Genomic DNA, 17,328 nt, shown 5'->3' with positions numbered 1-17,328 from the left:
CATCATTATTTACGAGGTTTTGATTATTATTATTTTTTTTAATGTAATTTTTGATGTGTTGTAATTTTATCGATCATGTATTATAAATCCATTGTTACTACTTACTAGGTAATTCAAGAATTAAACTATCGGTAGTGTTTCAAAGATATATTTGTTTGTAGTATAAATAATCTTGTATAGGTATTTTGTAATTTATATTTAACTGGTTCATCGAAAATTATGTCTACTATATTGATATTTTGGAATATCAATTGTGATTTGATTAAACCATATAAAGTCCTGATCCAATTCTTTAATGTTATTATATTATTATTTTTGGTTGGTTTTCGCGTGTTGATTAGTTTGTGTAAACTACTCGTGTGGCAGTGTAGTAATAAGCTAGTTAACCAACTAATTCACACAGGGTCTGGACTAATTATTATGCATATAAGTACTAGTAGTATTAACTAACCATTGATAATCAGAGACACTAATAGCGTAGGTTTGTTTATATAAATAATAGAGCATTAATCATAGTTAATATTTGTATTTGTTTTATTAGACCGGGAGCTGGGCTGAGAATATTTTTAGTGCTCGTAATCGCTATTGAGGTACGGATTTTGTCCTCTTTTTATTCAGCGTTACTCCTCTTAGCATTTATAAATATTTGATTCGTTCAGTTCTTCTGTATCCTGCTCATCCAATATTTAATTTGACTTTTTCTGACTTCTGAAAATTATTTTAAAATTGATTTGGAAATTTTAAATATCCGTTTATGCGATTTTGAAAAAAATTATCTATGACACCCTCTGTTTTGGAAATCTAAATTAATTGTTTCAGGTGATTTTAAATTTTGCAAGAATATTTTTATTTGACCCTTAGAGCGATATAGGGTATACCGAGTTAACCAGCTGTAGGGGTACTACAGCCATGTCATTGCGGCACCAGTGATATGACACTTCCGTGACAGTGTGATTGGTCACGGAGTATCCTTCTGTTAGCTCTTGTGAGGAGCTTTTGCACATTTGATATTTGTTCAGGATACGTGGGTGCACCCAGAGTTTGATTTGTGATTTGATTTATGGTGACGTTGTATATGCCGTACACGTTATCCATTCTGTTGCACGCATTAGGTACCCTATAATGTGTGTATTTGTATCTGTTCTGATCTCGGTATGAAATATCCTAACCCCTCATTGCTTCAGCCTTACTTATTTTTAAAATTATTTTTTTATTATAATTTGTAGATTATTTATTTCTGATCTCTTGTTTTATAAATTGTATTCCAAATTCGTACTGGGCGTTTGGCTCATACCGTATTCTTTTTCTGGCAGGTGCTTAGGGGGATCTGGGACTGTGTGATGGAGAGCTACCTCTTTTATTGATTAGGATTTCGGACTTTATCAGTATTTAGATTAAATTATTTATTTGGAGAATTCAGAATCGATATTATTGGTTTAGACATTTTGGAGATTTAATATTATTTTAGAAATTTTAGATTGTTAAATTATTGTTAGAAATATATTAGTGCTCTGTTTGCATGTTTATGGATTTTAAGTAATATGTCCTTTTATTAATAAAAATGGGGTGTTACAGAGATGACATCAGAGCTTAGGTTCTTTCTTGTAGAAAACCTACTCAGGTTGACCTGTGAGTTTGGGTGGATGATAGGATGGGTGTTCCATTTAATTTCGTTACATTCTGCTTCATCATTTGAGATATGTTTGTAACTGCTTCATCATATTATTCTCGTAATCTTCATTTGTTCGCTATCTTATATTGTAGATGCTTCCTAGACGTGATCCTTTTCATATTGACCCCGCTCAGCTTACTGAGATGATAGGGCAAGCAGTGGCTCAGGCTGTACAGCAGGCTTTGGCAAACCAAGGAAATCATAATGGAGAGAGAAATTAGAATGGAGAAGGAAATCAGAATGGCGATGGAAACCAGAATGGACAAGGAAATCAAAATGGCAATGAGAATCAGAATCAGAACGGTCAGGGCCATCAGTTGGAGCCGTTTGTATGGTTGGAGAGGTTTGTGAAGCAAAAACCAGACTCTTTTAGTGCAGCACCGACTCCCATTGATGCTGAAAATTAGATTGTTCATCTCGAGAAGATTTTTGATGCACTGGGTTGTGATGAGATTCAGAAGGTCAGGTTAGCTGTGTATAAGTTGGAGGGTGATGCTCAGAGGTGGTGGAGAGGAGTGAAAGCTACTAAAGGGGAACAATATGCAGAGGTTTTAGAATGGCAGGGATTCAAGGAGGTATTCTATGAGTAGTACTTCTCTAATGCTGATAGGGAGGCTTATTTGAGGGAGTTTCATTCGATTGCGCAACACCATGATGAGAGCATTACTGATTATATGGCGAGATATATAAGGTTGGCTGGATTTGCTGGGACAGCTGCAGGGACTGCTGCGCAGCAGGCTGATAAATTTAAATGGGGGTTGAAGTCTCATCTGAGGGGATCCGTAATTTCTTTTAAATTTGATAATGTGGCAGAGGCGGCTGATGCAGCAAAGGATGTTGAGAAGGAGCGCATAAATTTCAGGACTTCCAGGTCTAACAGTGGTAGTAAGAGGACTAGGGATGATCAGGGTTTTGCACAAGGTAGACAGTGGTATGGAGGCCAGAGTGGTCAGCAGGGATAGTGGCGCGGACAGAATCAGAATAGGGGTGGTCAGTCATTTCATGGCCGGAATCAGTATGTTGGTCAGAATCAGAATCAGCAGTTTCAGCGACAGAAGCAGCCTAGGCAGTGGCAGAATCGTCAACAGGGGCAGAGCCGTTACTCAGTGTATGGGGGAAACCCCAATATGATTCCCGTGGCTCCTTGTGCTACATGTGGTGGACATCATCCAGGTAGAGCTTGTTACAGATAGACTGGGGCTTGTTTCTTATGTGGTAGCATGTCCCATAGAGCAAAGGATTGTACAGTATCACGCAACCCTGGTGGAGGAGGAGCTGGCGGTGGTAGTGGTAGTGGAAGTCAGCAGAATCCTACAGCCAGAGTGTTTGCATTGACGGCAAATCAGGCAGCAGCTAATTCAGGTACCGTTTCAGGAACACTTCTTGTTGGTAGACGTGATGCTTATGTGTTATTTGATACTGGTTCGACCCATTCTGTTGTGTCTTTATCATTTGTTCGTCATCTTGGCGTTGCACCTTCATTATTATATCCTCATATGTCTATTTCTACCCTGATGGGAAATTCTGTTGTTATTTCTGATGTGTATCGAGAGTGTCCGATAGCTGTTGGAGATAGAAATTGTAAGGTTAACTTGCTTCCGATGGAGATGCATGACTTTGACATTATTTTGGGCATGGATTGGTTGAGTGAACATCGTGTCACAATTGATTGACAAGGAAAAAGGGTGATCTTTGGGGATGCAGATAAACCAGAATTTGTATACCAAGGGTCTCAGCCGAAAGGGGAGGTTAAATTAATTTCCGCTATAAAGGTGAGCAAACTTTTATCTAAGGGTTGTGATGGCTACCTTGCTTTCGTGAAGGATACATCGAAGGATGAACCTCGCATCGAGGATTATCCAATTGTGAGGGAGTATGAAGATGTGTTCCCCGATGAGCTACCAGGTTTGCCACCACATAGGGAGGAGGAGTTTACTATTGAACTTGTTCCAGGTGCCGAGCCTATTTCTAAGGCGCCTTATCGAATGGCACCACTTGAGTTGCAAGAATTGAAGGAGCAGTTGCAAGAGTTATTGGATAGAGGATTTATTAGGCCAAGTGTGTCTCCTTGGGGCGCTCATGTGCTGTTTATGAAGAAGAAGGATGGTTCCATGAGGTTGTGCATTGACTACAGGGAGTTGAATAAGGTGACTGTCAGAAACAGGTATCCTTTGCCATGCATTGATGACTTGTTTGATCAATTACAAGGGGCGAAGTACTTTTCGAAGATAGATTTAAGATCTGGTTACCATCAGTTACGAGTTAGAGAGGGGGATATTCCGAAGACTGCATTTCGCACTCGTTATGGTCATTATGAGTTTCTCGTGATGTCCTTTGGGTTGACGAATGCACCAGCGGTATTTATGGATTTGATGAATCGGGTCTTTCATGATTATCTGGATAAATTCGTGGTGGTCTTTATCGATGATATCTTGATATACTCTAGGAGCAGAGAGGAGCATAAAGAGCATTTACGCACTGTACTTGAAATTTTGAGGGATAAGAAGTTGCTTGCAAAATTTTCCAAGTGTGAATTCTGGTTGGAGGAAGTGGCATTCTTGGGGCATATTGTGTCTGGTAGGGGCATTGAGTTGGATCCTGCGAAAGTCGAGGCTATTACAAATTGGCCCAGACCTAGCAATGTGACGGAGGTGAGGAGTTTCTTGGGTTTGGCAGGTTACTACAGGCGTTTTGTGGAAGGTTTCTCTTCCATAGCTTTGCCATTGACTCAGCTAATGAGGAAGGGAATTAAGTTCGAGTGGAATGTTGATCGTGAGAAGAGCTTTCAAGAGTTGAAGAAGAGGTTGGTGTCTGCTCCAATACTTGTGTTGCCATCAGGGAGTGGAGGTTTTCAGGTTTATAGTGATGCTTCTAAGAGATGATTGGGGTGTGTGCTTATGCAGTATGGGAAAGTGATTTCTTACGCCTCTAAGCAACTTAAACCTTATGAGGTGAACTATCCTACCCATGACTTGGAGTTAGCGGCTGTGGTATTTGCTTTAAAGATCTGGAGACATTATCTTTAAGGAGAGACTTGTGACATCTTTACTGATCACAAGAGTCTCAAATACATCTTTACTCAGAAAGAGCTTAATATGAGGCAGTGGAGGTGGCTTGAACTTCTTAAGGATTATGATGCAAATATTCAGTACCATCCGGGGAAGGCGAATATAGTGGCAGACGCTCTTAGTAGGAAGAACTTGGGGAGTGTTGCATCTCTCATTACTCAGCCGCACCTTATTTCAGATTTGGAGTGCTTGGGTGTTGAGTTGTATGTTAGAGGATCAAGTGGTAGCATTGCAAATTTGAAAGTGGAACTGAATCTTATTTCAAGGGTTAAGGAAGCTCAGAAGGATGATACAGGTTTGAAAGATATTAGATCTTAGGTGGCAGGTGGCAAGCAAAAACACTTTCGTGTTGATGATGCGGGCATGATATGGTTGGGTAGTAAATTGTGTGTTCCTGCAGACATGACAATTCGTGAAGAAATTTTGAAGGAGTCTCATAGTTCTTCATTTTCTATTCATCCTGGTTCCACTAAGATGTATGGGGATTTGAAGAAGCACTTTTGGTGGAGTGGAATGAAGGGAGATATAGCATAATTTGTGGGGAAATGTCTTACATGTCAACAAGTGAAGATAGACCATCAGAGGCCTAGTGGACTGTTGCAGCAGTTAGATATTCCAGTTTGAAAGTGGGAAAACATTACTATAGATTTCGTGACTCATTTGCCGAGAACCTTCAGGAAGAATGATGTCATATGGGTGGTGGTTGATAGACTTACTAAGTCCGCTCACTTCTTGCCTATTAGAGAGACTACTCCTGTTCATGAGTTGGCAGAGATTTTTCAGCGTGATATTGTTAAACTTTATGGTGTGCCTGTGTCGATAGTTTCTGATAGGGATACGAGATTTACATCGCGGTTTTGGAAGGGTTTCCAACAAGCTTGGGGTACAAGGCTTAATTTTAGTACAGCTTATTATCCACAGACCGATGGACAATCGGAGAGGACGATTCAGACATTGGAAGATATGTTGAGGGCTTGTGCTTTGGAGTGGACAGGTAATTGGGATAAATATCTGTATCTTGTCGAGTTTGCGTACAATAATAGCTGGCACGCGAGTATTGGTATGCCACCATTTGAGGCTTTAGATGGTAGGAGGTGTAGAGCACCATCTTGTTGGGATGAGGTTGGAGAGAGAGTCATTGAAGGACCAGAGCTAGTTAGAATCACTAATGAGAAGGTGGAGAAAGTTAAAGAAAGTTTAAAGGAAGCTCGATCGCGTCAAAAGAGTTATGCGGATCAACATCGGAAGTTTGGTGGATTTAAGCTAGGTGATCATGTGTTCTTGAAGGTGTCACCTTGTAAGGGTGTGAAGCGTTTTGGTATGAAGGGAAAACTTAGTCCAAGATATGTTGGCCCTTTCGATGTTATGGAGAAATTAGGGGAAGTATCTTATAGAGTTGCGTTGCCACCACAACTATCTCATGTGCATAATGTGTTCCATGTGTCTGTTTTGAGGGGCTATAAATATCATCCATTACACGTAGTTCAGTATCCATTACATAAGATTAGAGAGGATCTTTCTTGTGAGGAAGAAGCTGAGGCTATCTTAGCTCGAGAGGAGCGAGTTTTGAGGAAAAACACCATTTCGTTTGTGAAGGTTTTGTGGAAAAATCATTCTGAGAGAGAGACTACTTGGGAATTAGAAGAATCTACCAGAGAGAAATATCCGCATTTATTCGATTCAGGTACGAGTATTTAGTTTCATTTGATTCCGGGGACGGAATCCTTTTTAATGGGGTATATATGTAATATATTTGAATTTTAATAATAATAATAAAATAATAATAATAATTATAATAATAAACATTAAAGTAAAATATATATTATGTGTTACATTTTGAAGAGAATTAGAACTAGAATAATATATTATTATTTTTATTTTAATTTAAGTTCTCAGAATCCTAATCACAGTACGCATATCGAGGGCTATATATACTTCGAATATATTATATTGTATTGTGGGCTCAACGACAAAACCCTAGTAGTATTGAAACGTGCACTGGTTTCGGATTGAGGCTTGGTTCACTTTTGTCTTTCTCTGCTTTCAACAACTCATCAAGATCATGTACAAATACATAGTTCTTTTTTTGAGTAATTAGCTATTTAAATAAGGAGTGTTTATTGTATAGAGTAAAAATTTATCATCGAGATAAACTTATATAAAATTTCCTCGAACACCCATCATTATTTACGAGGTTTTGATTATTATTATTTTTTTAATCCAATTTTTGATGTGTTGTAATTTTATCGATCATGTATTATAAATCCATTGTTACTACTTACTAGGTAATTCAAGAATTAAACTATCAGTAGTGTTTCAAAGATATATTTGTTTGTAGTATAAATAATCTTGTATAAGTATTTCGTAATTTATATTTAACTGGTTCATCGAAAATTATGTCTACTATATTGATGTTTTGAAATATCAGTTGTGATTTGATTAAACCATATGAAGTCCTGATCCAATTCTTTAATGTTATTATATTATTATTTTTGTCGGTTTTTGCGTGCTGATTAGTTTGTGTAAACTACTCGTGTGGCAGTGTAGTAATAAGCTAGTTAACCAACTAATTCACACAGGGTCTGGACTAATTATTATGCATATAAATACTAGTAGTATTAACTAACCATTGATAATCAGAGACACTAATAGCGTAAGTTTGTTTATATAAATAATAGAGCATTAATCATAGTTAATATTTGTATTTGTTTTATTAGATCGGGAGCTGGGTTGAGAATATTTTAGTGCTCGTAATCGCTATTGAGGAACGGATTTTGTCCCCTTTTTATTCAGCGTTACTCCTCTTAACATTTAGAAATATTTGATTCGTTCAGTTTTTCTATATCCTGCTCATTCAATATTTGATTTGACTTTTTCTGACTTCTGAAAATTATTTTAAAATTGATTTAGAAATTTTAAATATCCGTTTATGCGATTTTCAAAAAACTTATCTATGACACCCTCTGTTTTGGAAATCTAAATTAATTGTTTCAGGTGATTTTAAATTTTGCGAGAATATTTTTATTTGACCCTTAGAGCGATATAGGGTATACCGAGTTAACCAGCTGTAGGGGTATTACATCCATGTCATTGCGGCACCAGTGACATGACACTTCCGTGACAGTGTGATTGGTCACGGCGTATCCTTCTGTTAGCTCTTGGGAGGAGCTTTTGCGCATTTGATATTTGTTCAGGATACATGGGTGCACCCAGAGTTTGATTTGTGATTTGATTTATGGTGACGTTGTATATGCCGTACACGTTATCCATTCTGTTGCACGCATTAGGTACCCTATGATGTGTGTATTTGTATCTGTTCTGATCTCGGTATGAAATATCCTAACCCCTCGTTGCTCCAGCCTTACTTATTTTTAAAATTGTTGTTTAATTATAATTTGCAGATTATTTATTTCTGATCTCTTGTTTTATAAATTGTATTCCAAATCCGTACTGGGCGTTTGGCTCATGCCGTATTCTTTTTCTGGCAGGTGCTTAGGGGGATCTGGGACTGTGTGATAGAGAGCTACCCCTTTTATTGATTAGGATTTCGGACTTTATCAGTATTTAGATTTAATTATTAATTTGGAGAATTCAGAATCGATATTATTGGTTTAGACATTTTGGAGATTTAATATTATTTTAGAAATTTTAGATTGTTAAATTATTGTTAGAAATATATTAGTGCTCTGTTTGCAGGTTTATGGATTTTATTAATAAAAATGGGGTGTTACAGTATCAAGATGGTAAGTTTATTTAAATAGAAAGGAGAAATTTTAGGAGAATTTTATGATGGTAAATTGATTTCAAAAATCTTAATTACAGATTTTTTAAAAACTTTATAATAATATTAGAAACAGTGGTAGTCTATTATTGAGTATAAGGTAACTGTAATTTTTGATGTAGAAAAATAAAATATTGTAAGTTGTTGTAAGGAGAAAGAGAAAAATTGGTATTAAAGGAGATTTAGGAGAATATCAATATGGTATGTTGATTTAAATAATAAGTAGAAGTTTAAGGAGAATATTATAATGGTAAGTTGATTTCAAAAATCTTAATTAAAGATTTAGTAGAAAATTTAGAAGAATATTATGAACGGTAATGGTATATTTAGGACAATATAAGATAATTGTAATTTTTGGAAGTTGTAAATAATATGACGTTAAGTTGATTTCAAAAATCTTAATTAAAGATTTAGTGGAAACTTTAGGAGAATATTACGAACGGTGATAGTATATTTTGGACGATATAAGATAATGGTAATTTTTGATATTTATTAATTCAAAAATTGAGAAAATTATAAAAATAGAATGAGACGATCTGAGCCAAGCTAAACGCCCTCATCTTCTCCTTTATATAAGTATATTAATAATTGACTGATTGATATAATGTTCAGATTATATTGGAAATTATGTTTGCTAACTATTTATTAATTATGTGGTGAAAATCAGATGTTTAGAGAGGTTACGCACACTCTCAGTACCTATAAATAAGTGTGCGCCTTTATTTGATAAACAAACACTCTGCTCTTCTCAATGTCTCCTACGGATTTTGCATTTTGTTGGTGCTTACTGGAACCTTACGGTCGGACATCCGTCTCTACACAATCATCTTTTCAATGACCGCACACAGCTACCACAAATCACCGCCCGGTCCTCTACATTTACCTATCACAGGTCATCCCCACATATAAAATATATCAGCATTTCTCTGTACCAAAAAGTAAGATATACATTAACACTTAATTGAACAGAAACAATATTATCCAAAAAAGGATTACAAGCATTTCTAAATCAAAAGGAGAGGGGGACCACCTGCCGACAACTAGGTACTCCCTTGGTCCCATTGAATTCTATCACTACAAGAATTCCTACTTATACCAAGGGAAAATGGTAACGGAAACAAACCCGTTGGTAATTACCAACGGATTGTCAACGGAACTTAAAAACTTGAAAACTAACTGTATACTAATTGATTAGTAACAGATTACTGACGAATATTTAGTAATGGATATTTCTGTTGGTAAAAAAGGCGCCAAAAAATCCCGCCACCCCATAACAATGGAAAGGTAATGACATGCCAACAGAAATTCAACCTTATTTTCCACATATATTCCGTTAATAATCCGTTGTTATACTAGATCGGTTAAAAGAATTCGGTTACCATTCCGTTGAAATGTTAAGTGTTTTGTTACTATTCTGTTATTATTCCGTTGGTATATTAACTCTGTATATTTAATGCCAACTACCTGTTACCATTCAGCTGATACATATTCAATCTCATCTTTAATTATATCCAACCTCTTCTCCTAGTTTTCTACTCTGCAGATCCGATAAAACCACCATTTTTTTTCCCCAAATTTCAGCACAACGACGATCCACAAATTTCAGCTGATACATTTATCACTTTCGGTTTTCCTCCTGTAACTCCCTCTGGTCCCTTGTCTCCTTCGCCGGAGACTGCAAATATTTCTCTAAATATCGAGGCGGATAAACGTATGTTTCCATTCTACATTTATCACCTGAGATCTATATTTTAGTTTAGTGTGTATATATGATTAATGATACTATATATTGTTTATATATGTTGCTAATGCGCATATTATTAATTAGGTAATTAATTGCATGATTAATTAGCCAATATTAACCTTTGTCTAAGTATGATGATAAAATGAAACTAATTAATTAGTTTCCTATTTTTAAAATTCCATGCGAGTAATCACATACAGTACCTAGTTCGATTAGTTTGGATTCGTATAATTATAATTTTCTTATTAGCATTTGATTTTGGTATCTAAATGGTTAACAATGAATTGACACCATACTCATGTTATGTTATGGCAAAATTGTTAACTTTAGTTGGGTTGAGAATATTTATTTTTTTGTAGGAAATCAAAAAATTCAATATGAATAATGGTCGAGATTGGATGTATCAAAGGATTGATAGTAGAGGATTCTTAACTTCGGCTTTTTTAAGTGGGTTAGAGAAATTTATGGAATATGTTATATCTCAAGAATCGTCCATGAATGGGACAAATATTCAGTGTCCATGTTTTAAGTGTGAGAATGGCAAATTCTGGAATGCGGAGACAGTAAAATTACATTTATTGAAGAAAGGGTTTGTAAGAGATTATTATGTGTGGGATCGACATGGAGAGCCATATGTTGCTAGACAAAGTGGAGAACAATCTTCTACACATTACTCCAATACTCAAGGCAGAAGAGACGAGGAAAACCAAATGTCCAACATGGTGATGGATGTTGCCGGTCCAAGTTTTGATCCAGAGATGCCAAATGTAGAAGCACAGAAGTTGTATGATATTCTAAAATCATCTGAGAGAGAGTTATATGAAGGTTGTGAAACTTCTCAGTTGTCTGCCATGGCTCAGATGTTGAGTTTGAAATATGACCATCATTGGTCAGAGGCATGTTATGATCAGACGTCACAATTCTTTAAAGACATCTTGCCTCAAGATAATTCATTTCTTGATAGTTTCTACAGTACGAAAATATATATGGAAGAATTGGGGCTTCCTTCTGAGCATATTGACTGTTGTGTTAATGGATGCATGATATATTGGGGTGAAGACATCAACATGGAGTCCTGTAAATTTTGTTCACATGCAAGATACAAAACCAAGCTTAACAGATCCAAGAAGGACAAAAAGAAAGTGCCTTTTACGAAGATGATCTATTTTTCACTATCACCGAAATTGCAAAGGTTGTATGCTTCACCTACAACGGCAACCCATATGCGATGGCATGCCAAACATTATCAAGAAGAAGATGTGATGCGCCATTGCTCAGACTCAGAGGAGTGGAAACAATTTGATAAAGCACATCCCTCATTTTCATCAGAGGTGAGAAATGTTAGATTTGGACTTTCTGCTGATGGGTTTCAACCATTTGGTGAAACAGGTAGAAAATATTCTTCTTGGCCAATTATAGTGACTCCATATAATTTGCCTCCGTGGATGTGTTCAAAAGAACAATATTTGTTTCTGTCTATACTTGTTCTTGGGCCAAAAAATCCAAAACAGAAGATAGATGTTTTCCTTCAACCACTGATTGCTGAGTTAAAAATGTTGTGGGAAGATGGCGTGGAGACTTGGGATAGTTCTTTGAAACAAAATTTTCGTATGTGAGCTACGTTGATGTGGACTATTAGTGACTTCCCTGCTTATTCAATATTATCTGGCTGGAAAACTGCTGGTCACTTAGCTTGTCCTCATTGTGCTCATGATCATGATGCTTATAATCTTAAAAATGGTGAAAAGACTACATGGTTTGATAATCATCGAAATTTTTTACCTTCCAATCATCCATTTCGAAAAAATAAAAATTGGTTTACCAAGGGAAAGACAGTGACTGAAATCGCCCCATCAGTACGAACAGGTGAAGATACATTTCAAGAAATTGAGGCACTTGGTTTGATGAAAGTTACTGAATTAGGAAGCGATGAACACAATGCTAGAATCATCAAGGCTTACAATTATGGATGGAAGAAACGAAGCATCTTTTGGGATTTACCATATTGGAGGACATTATCAATTAGACACAATCTTGACGTTATGCATGTTGAGAAAAATGTCTTTGAAAATATCTTCAACACAATAATGGCCATTGAAGGAAAAACAAAATATAATTCCAAGGCAAGAGATGATATTGCAATGATTTGTCGGAGACCCGAGTTAGCAATTGATGAATTGACATGGAAGTATCCTAAAGCATGTTATAGCTTGGACAAAAAACAAAAGCAAAAAGTGTGTGAATGGCTAAAAGATCTAAAATTTCCAGATGGATATGTGTCCAATATGGGGAGGTGTATAAACATGAAGAAATACAAGTTATTTGGAATGAAAAGTCATGATTGTCACGTGTTTATGCAACGTCTTCTTCCAATTGCTTTTCGGGAATTTCTTCCGAATAATGTTTGGGAGGCTGTGACAGAATTAAGTCTTTTCTTCAGGGATCTCACATCAACTACTTTGAGGATAAGTGATATGCGTAGACTTGAAGAACAAATTCCCGTTATACTTTGCAAGTTAGAGCGCATATTTCCACCATCATTGTTCGGCTCCATGGAACATCTTTTAGTGCACTTGCCGCATGAAGCACGCATTGCAGGTCCTGTACAGTATCGATGGATGTATCCCTTCGAAAGGTTTTTACGTCATTTGAAGAATAATGTGAAAAATAAAGCTTGGGTTGAAGGATCAATATGCAATGCTTTTTTGGTTGAAGAAGCTTCCACTTTTTGCTCACACTACTTTAAACAACATGTTCAGACGAAACATAGAAAAGTTCCGAGGAATGATTCTAGTGGAGGTGGAGAGAGTTTTGGGGGTAACATTTCTATATTTTCTCATCCTGGACGTTCACATGGGAGTGTCATTACTCGTTATCTTGATGATCGAGAATATATGGCAGCTCACAATTATATCTTATTTAACTGTCCGGAGGTTGCACCATATACCGAGTATGTTTTTCTTATCACAATACATACTTATTTGTCCTGGTTAATGAATATTGTTCTTATTATCTATTTTTTTTGGTTAATCAGGATTTTTATAAATCAACTTCGGGAGCACAATCCATACATAACTAGTGTTGAAGTTGACAGGTGCTTAGAAAGTGATTTCGCCATGTGGTTTAAACATTATGTAAGTTACTTGATACTTCACTAATCAATATAGTAGATAATAATTAACCATTTATTTCGTATTTTAATAGTCACCACTAATAATTTCAGACTCAAAATCCATCACAAGTTCCGAATGAATACATTCGAGATATATCATTTGGACCTTTTCGTTCGGTTAAGTCTGTACCGGTTTACTATGTGAATGGATACAAATTTCACACGCGAGTATATGGGGCTAATAGTTCAACATTCAATAGTGGAGTATGTATCAAGGGATCGAATTTCAGTGAGGCATCGAATGATTACTTTGGAATAGTTGAAGAGATTTTGATTATCGAGTATCCCCGTTTTCCAGTCAAGAAAACAGTTTTGTTTAAGTGTGAATGGTTTGATCCTACACTTAATACCGGAACAAGAATGCATCCATGCTATAACATTGTTGAGGTCAATAAAAGAAAGAGATTGAGCATCTACGAACCATTTGTACTAGAAATGCAAGCCATGCAAGTTTACTTTTGTAATTATCCAAGTCTTAAAAAAGACAAGGTTGATTGGTTAGTTGTATGCAAAGTAAAGGCTCGTCCACTTGTTGATCTTCCTCAAACCCCAATGTCATATCAAGAGCCATTCCAAGATGATATTCCTACACATCTAAATGATATTAGTACAAATGATATTCCCACACATTTAAATGATGAAAATGGAGTTGAAATAGATTTAGATGATGATGACGGAACTCCGGATGAAGAAATGGAATATGAATCGAAAGAAGATGGATCTTCACAAACCGATGATAGTAATAATTGTGAAGATAATGATGATTCCTCCGAGTAGTCTTTCTTCTCCATCATGTATGTAAATTTTATTTTATCTGATCATATATATATATATATTATAAAAGACATTTTAATATATATTACAATATTGAAATATTAAGTTACAAAATATTTTAAAATTATTGTTAGATATATTTGATAATGTCATGGCTAATATGATTTATGTTTAGTTTTCAGATCTTACTTAACAGGACAAATCAGTACTTAACTGGGAATCAGTACTTATACTGGAAGTCAGGACTTAAGGATATCAGTACTTATATTATCAGGAGATAATCATCAGAAGTTGAATATCAGAACTTAAGTGCTGAAGGTCGATTAGATAAGGAAAGTAGCTGGTTAAAGGAAAGAAGATTGAGATAAACATAAGAAGAGATATGCATGAAGAAGGAGTTCCGTGAAGAATGGAATACTTGGAAGAAAAGATATCTGATTGATATATTTTAGGAAGCAGAATTATATTCCATATCAATTAGCGATTATCTTATAACTGTGTAGTATATAAACACAGACATAGGGTTTACACTATAAGTGTTAATATATTCGAGAAGATTATTCATTGTAACCCTAGCAGCTCTCGTGATATTTGTTCATCACTGAGAGGTAACAGTTCCATACTGTAACAGAGTTTATTGTTTCAATAAAGTTTGTTTTCTGTTACTCAAGATATTAAAGTTCGATTTGATTGTATTATACACTGTATTCACCCCCTCTACAGTGTGTGTGACCTAACAAGTGGTATCAGAGCCTATCTGTTAACACACATACAGTTAAAGATCCAAACACAATCATGTCTGACACAGAAACTCCAACTAAGCCTACCAAAACTGAAGAACCTCCAAAGACACAAATTCAAAGTCGGTATGAAACCATCAGAGTTCCCATACTGAGACCATCTGAATATGCCATATGGAAGGTGAGGATGACCATGTTTCTGGAAGCTACAGATCCAGAATATCTTGATAGAATCAAGCAAGGGCCTCACAAACCAACCAAGCTCGCTGTTGCAGTTACAGGTGAAGCAGCAAAAACCGTACCAAAGGAAAATAGTGATTATATTGCTGAAGATATCGCATCAATTGCTAAGGATGCTAAGGTACGACACTTACTGCATAGTGCCATTGATAATGTAATGTCAAACAGGGTAATTAACTGCAAGACTGCTAAAGAGATATGGGATGCTCTGGAAACAAGGTGTCAGGGAACTGATACGATTAAAAAGAACAGGAAGACAATACTCACTCAAGAGTATGAACACTTTGATTCAAAGGCTAATGAATCATTGACTGATTTATATGATAGATTTGTCAAACTCTTGAATGATCTGTCACTGGTTAATAAGGAGTATGATCTTGAAGATTCAAACCTTAAATTCCTGTTAGCTCTTCCTGAATGTTGGGATTTGAAGGCAACAACAATAAGAAACAATTACAATCTTGATGAAACAACTCTTGATGAAATTTATGGAATGCTCAAGACTCATGAACTTGAGATGGAACAAAGAAGCAAGAGAAAAGGAGGAAAGTCAAGAACAGTTGCTCTTAAGGCTGAAGAAGAATCCCCCAAGGCAGCTACCTCAAGGAAAGACAAGGGTAAAGCTCTTTTAACAAAGTCTGATACTGAGTCATCAAGTTCTGAAAGTGATGATGACTCAGATTCTGAAAGCTTGCCTGAGACTGATGCTGATGAGGAGATGATGAAGTTGTGTGCTCTTATGGTGAAAGGGATCACAAAGATTGCATATAGGAAGTTCAGGAAGGGAAAGAAGTTTTCCAGGAAAGGCATAAGTTCTGATAAGAAGAATTTCAGAAGATCTGAAGGCAGAGGAGGAAAGTCTGATAGAGGAGATTATACCAATGTCAAATGCTATAACTGTGGTGAGGAAGGCCACATATCTCCTGACTGCAAGAAGGTAAAGGGTGACAAAGGCAAGGCTCTTGTCACAAAGCAGAAAAACTGGACAGACACCTCAGACTCTGAAAGTGAGGAGAACTATGCATTGATGGCAAATGCTGATAAAGAAAGTACTGAGAGCAGTTCTGAAACTGCTGAAACAAAGGTACCTCAGACTACTTATGCTTTTCATACTGATGATATTAATGAGTTGAGAAGATATCTTAAAAACATGTTTGTTAGTTATAGAGATCAAACTTTAACATGTGAAAGATTAACTTCTGAAAATCTTGCTTTTAAGAAAAGAAATGATTTCTTAGAAAAAGAGTTAGTTATGTTCCATCAAACTCAGAAGGATAGAGATGATACTCTTTATGTTAGGGATGAAGTGCTAAAAATGAATGAATCTCTAAAAACTGAGTTAGAAAAGGAAAGAGAAATAATCAGGACTTGGACTAACTCCGGCAGAACAACTCAAAATTTGCTAAGTAGTGAAAATTGGAAAGAGGGCTCAGGTTATGGAGAGGATAAGAATGATAAAGGAACTGTAGAAATTAAGCCTGTTGTTAAGCAAAAGCCAAAGTTAAAACCTGTTAATTTTGTAACTGAAAAGTCTGATAATGATAAATCAGAAGTTAGAGAGGGATTAACTTCTGACAAACTAAAACAGGAAAAGACAGCTGAAGTAAACATAGGCTTAATGACTAAGAAGCAGCTTAAGTATAAGCTGAAAGATGTTAAGAATGCAAACAAGGTAAAATCACCTAGGAAAAATAGGAATGGAATGGAAGGTGTGAATAAAAGCAATGATTATAAACCTGTTCCTAATACTCCTAGGAAAATATGTCATAACTATGGAAGTTCTAACCATCTGGCTTCTTTTTGCAGGAAGAATAAGAACATTAACTCATTACCTTCAAAATCAGGATTTAAGAGTCAGTCTGTTAGATATAAACCACAAAATCCTTGTTTTCATTGTGGTAGTTTATGGCATTCCATTTATACTTGTAAGGAATATCATAGTTTATACTATGATTATTATCAATTAAAACCTTCTTTGAAGAAAGTTTCCATTATTCCTTCTAGTGTAAATTCTGATTCAAAGTCTGATAGTGTAAGTTCTGATAAGAAAAATGTTAACATAAACTCTGATGCTAAATCCACTGCAAATGTTAACAAACTTAATAAGGCCAAAGGATCCAAGCAAGTCCGGGTCCTT

General features: G+C 35.9%; 1 pseudogene; it reads left to right on the top strand.

Annotated features, from left to right (window-relative positions):
* Window positions 1-2,892: 2,892 nt before the first annotated feature.
* Window positions 2,893-14,214, top strand: LOC141696053 (uncharacterized; annotated as a pseudogene).
* Window positions 14,215-17,328: the final 3,114 nt, after the last annotated feature.

The sequence above is a fragment of the Apium graveolens genome, chromosome 11 (assembly GCF_009905375.1).
Source record: "Apium graveolens cultivar Ventura chromosome 11, ASM990537v1, whole genome shotgun sequence".
Lineage (NCBI taxonomy): Eukaryota > Viridiplantae > Streptophyta > Magnoliopsida > Apiales > Apiaceae > Apium > Apium graveolens.
The sequence above is the reverse complement of the archived record's forward strand: the minus strand, read 5'-3'. Positions and strand labels throughout refer to the sequence as shown.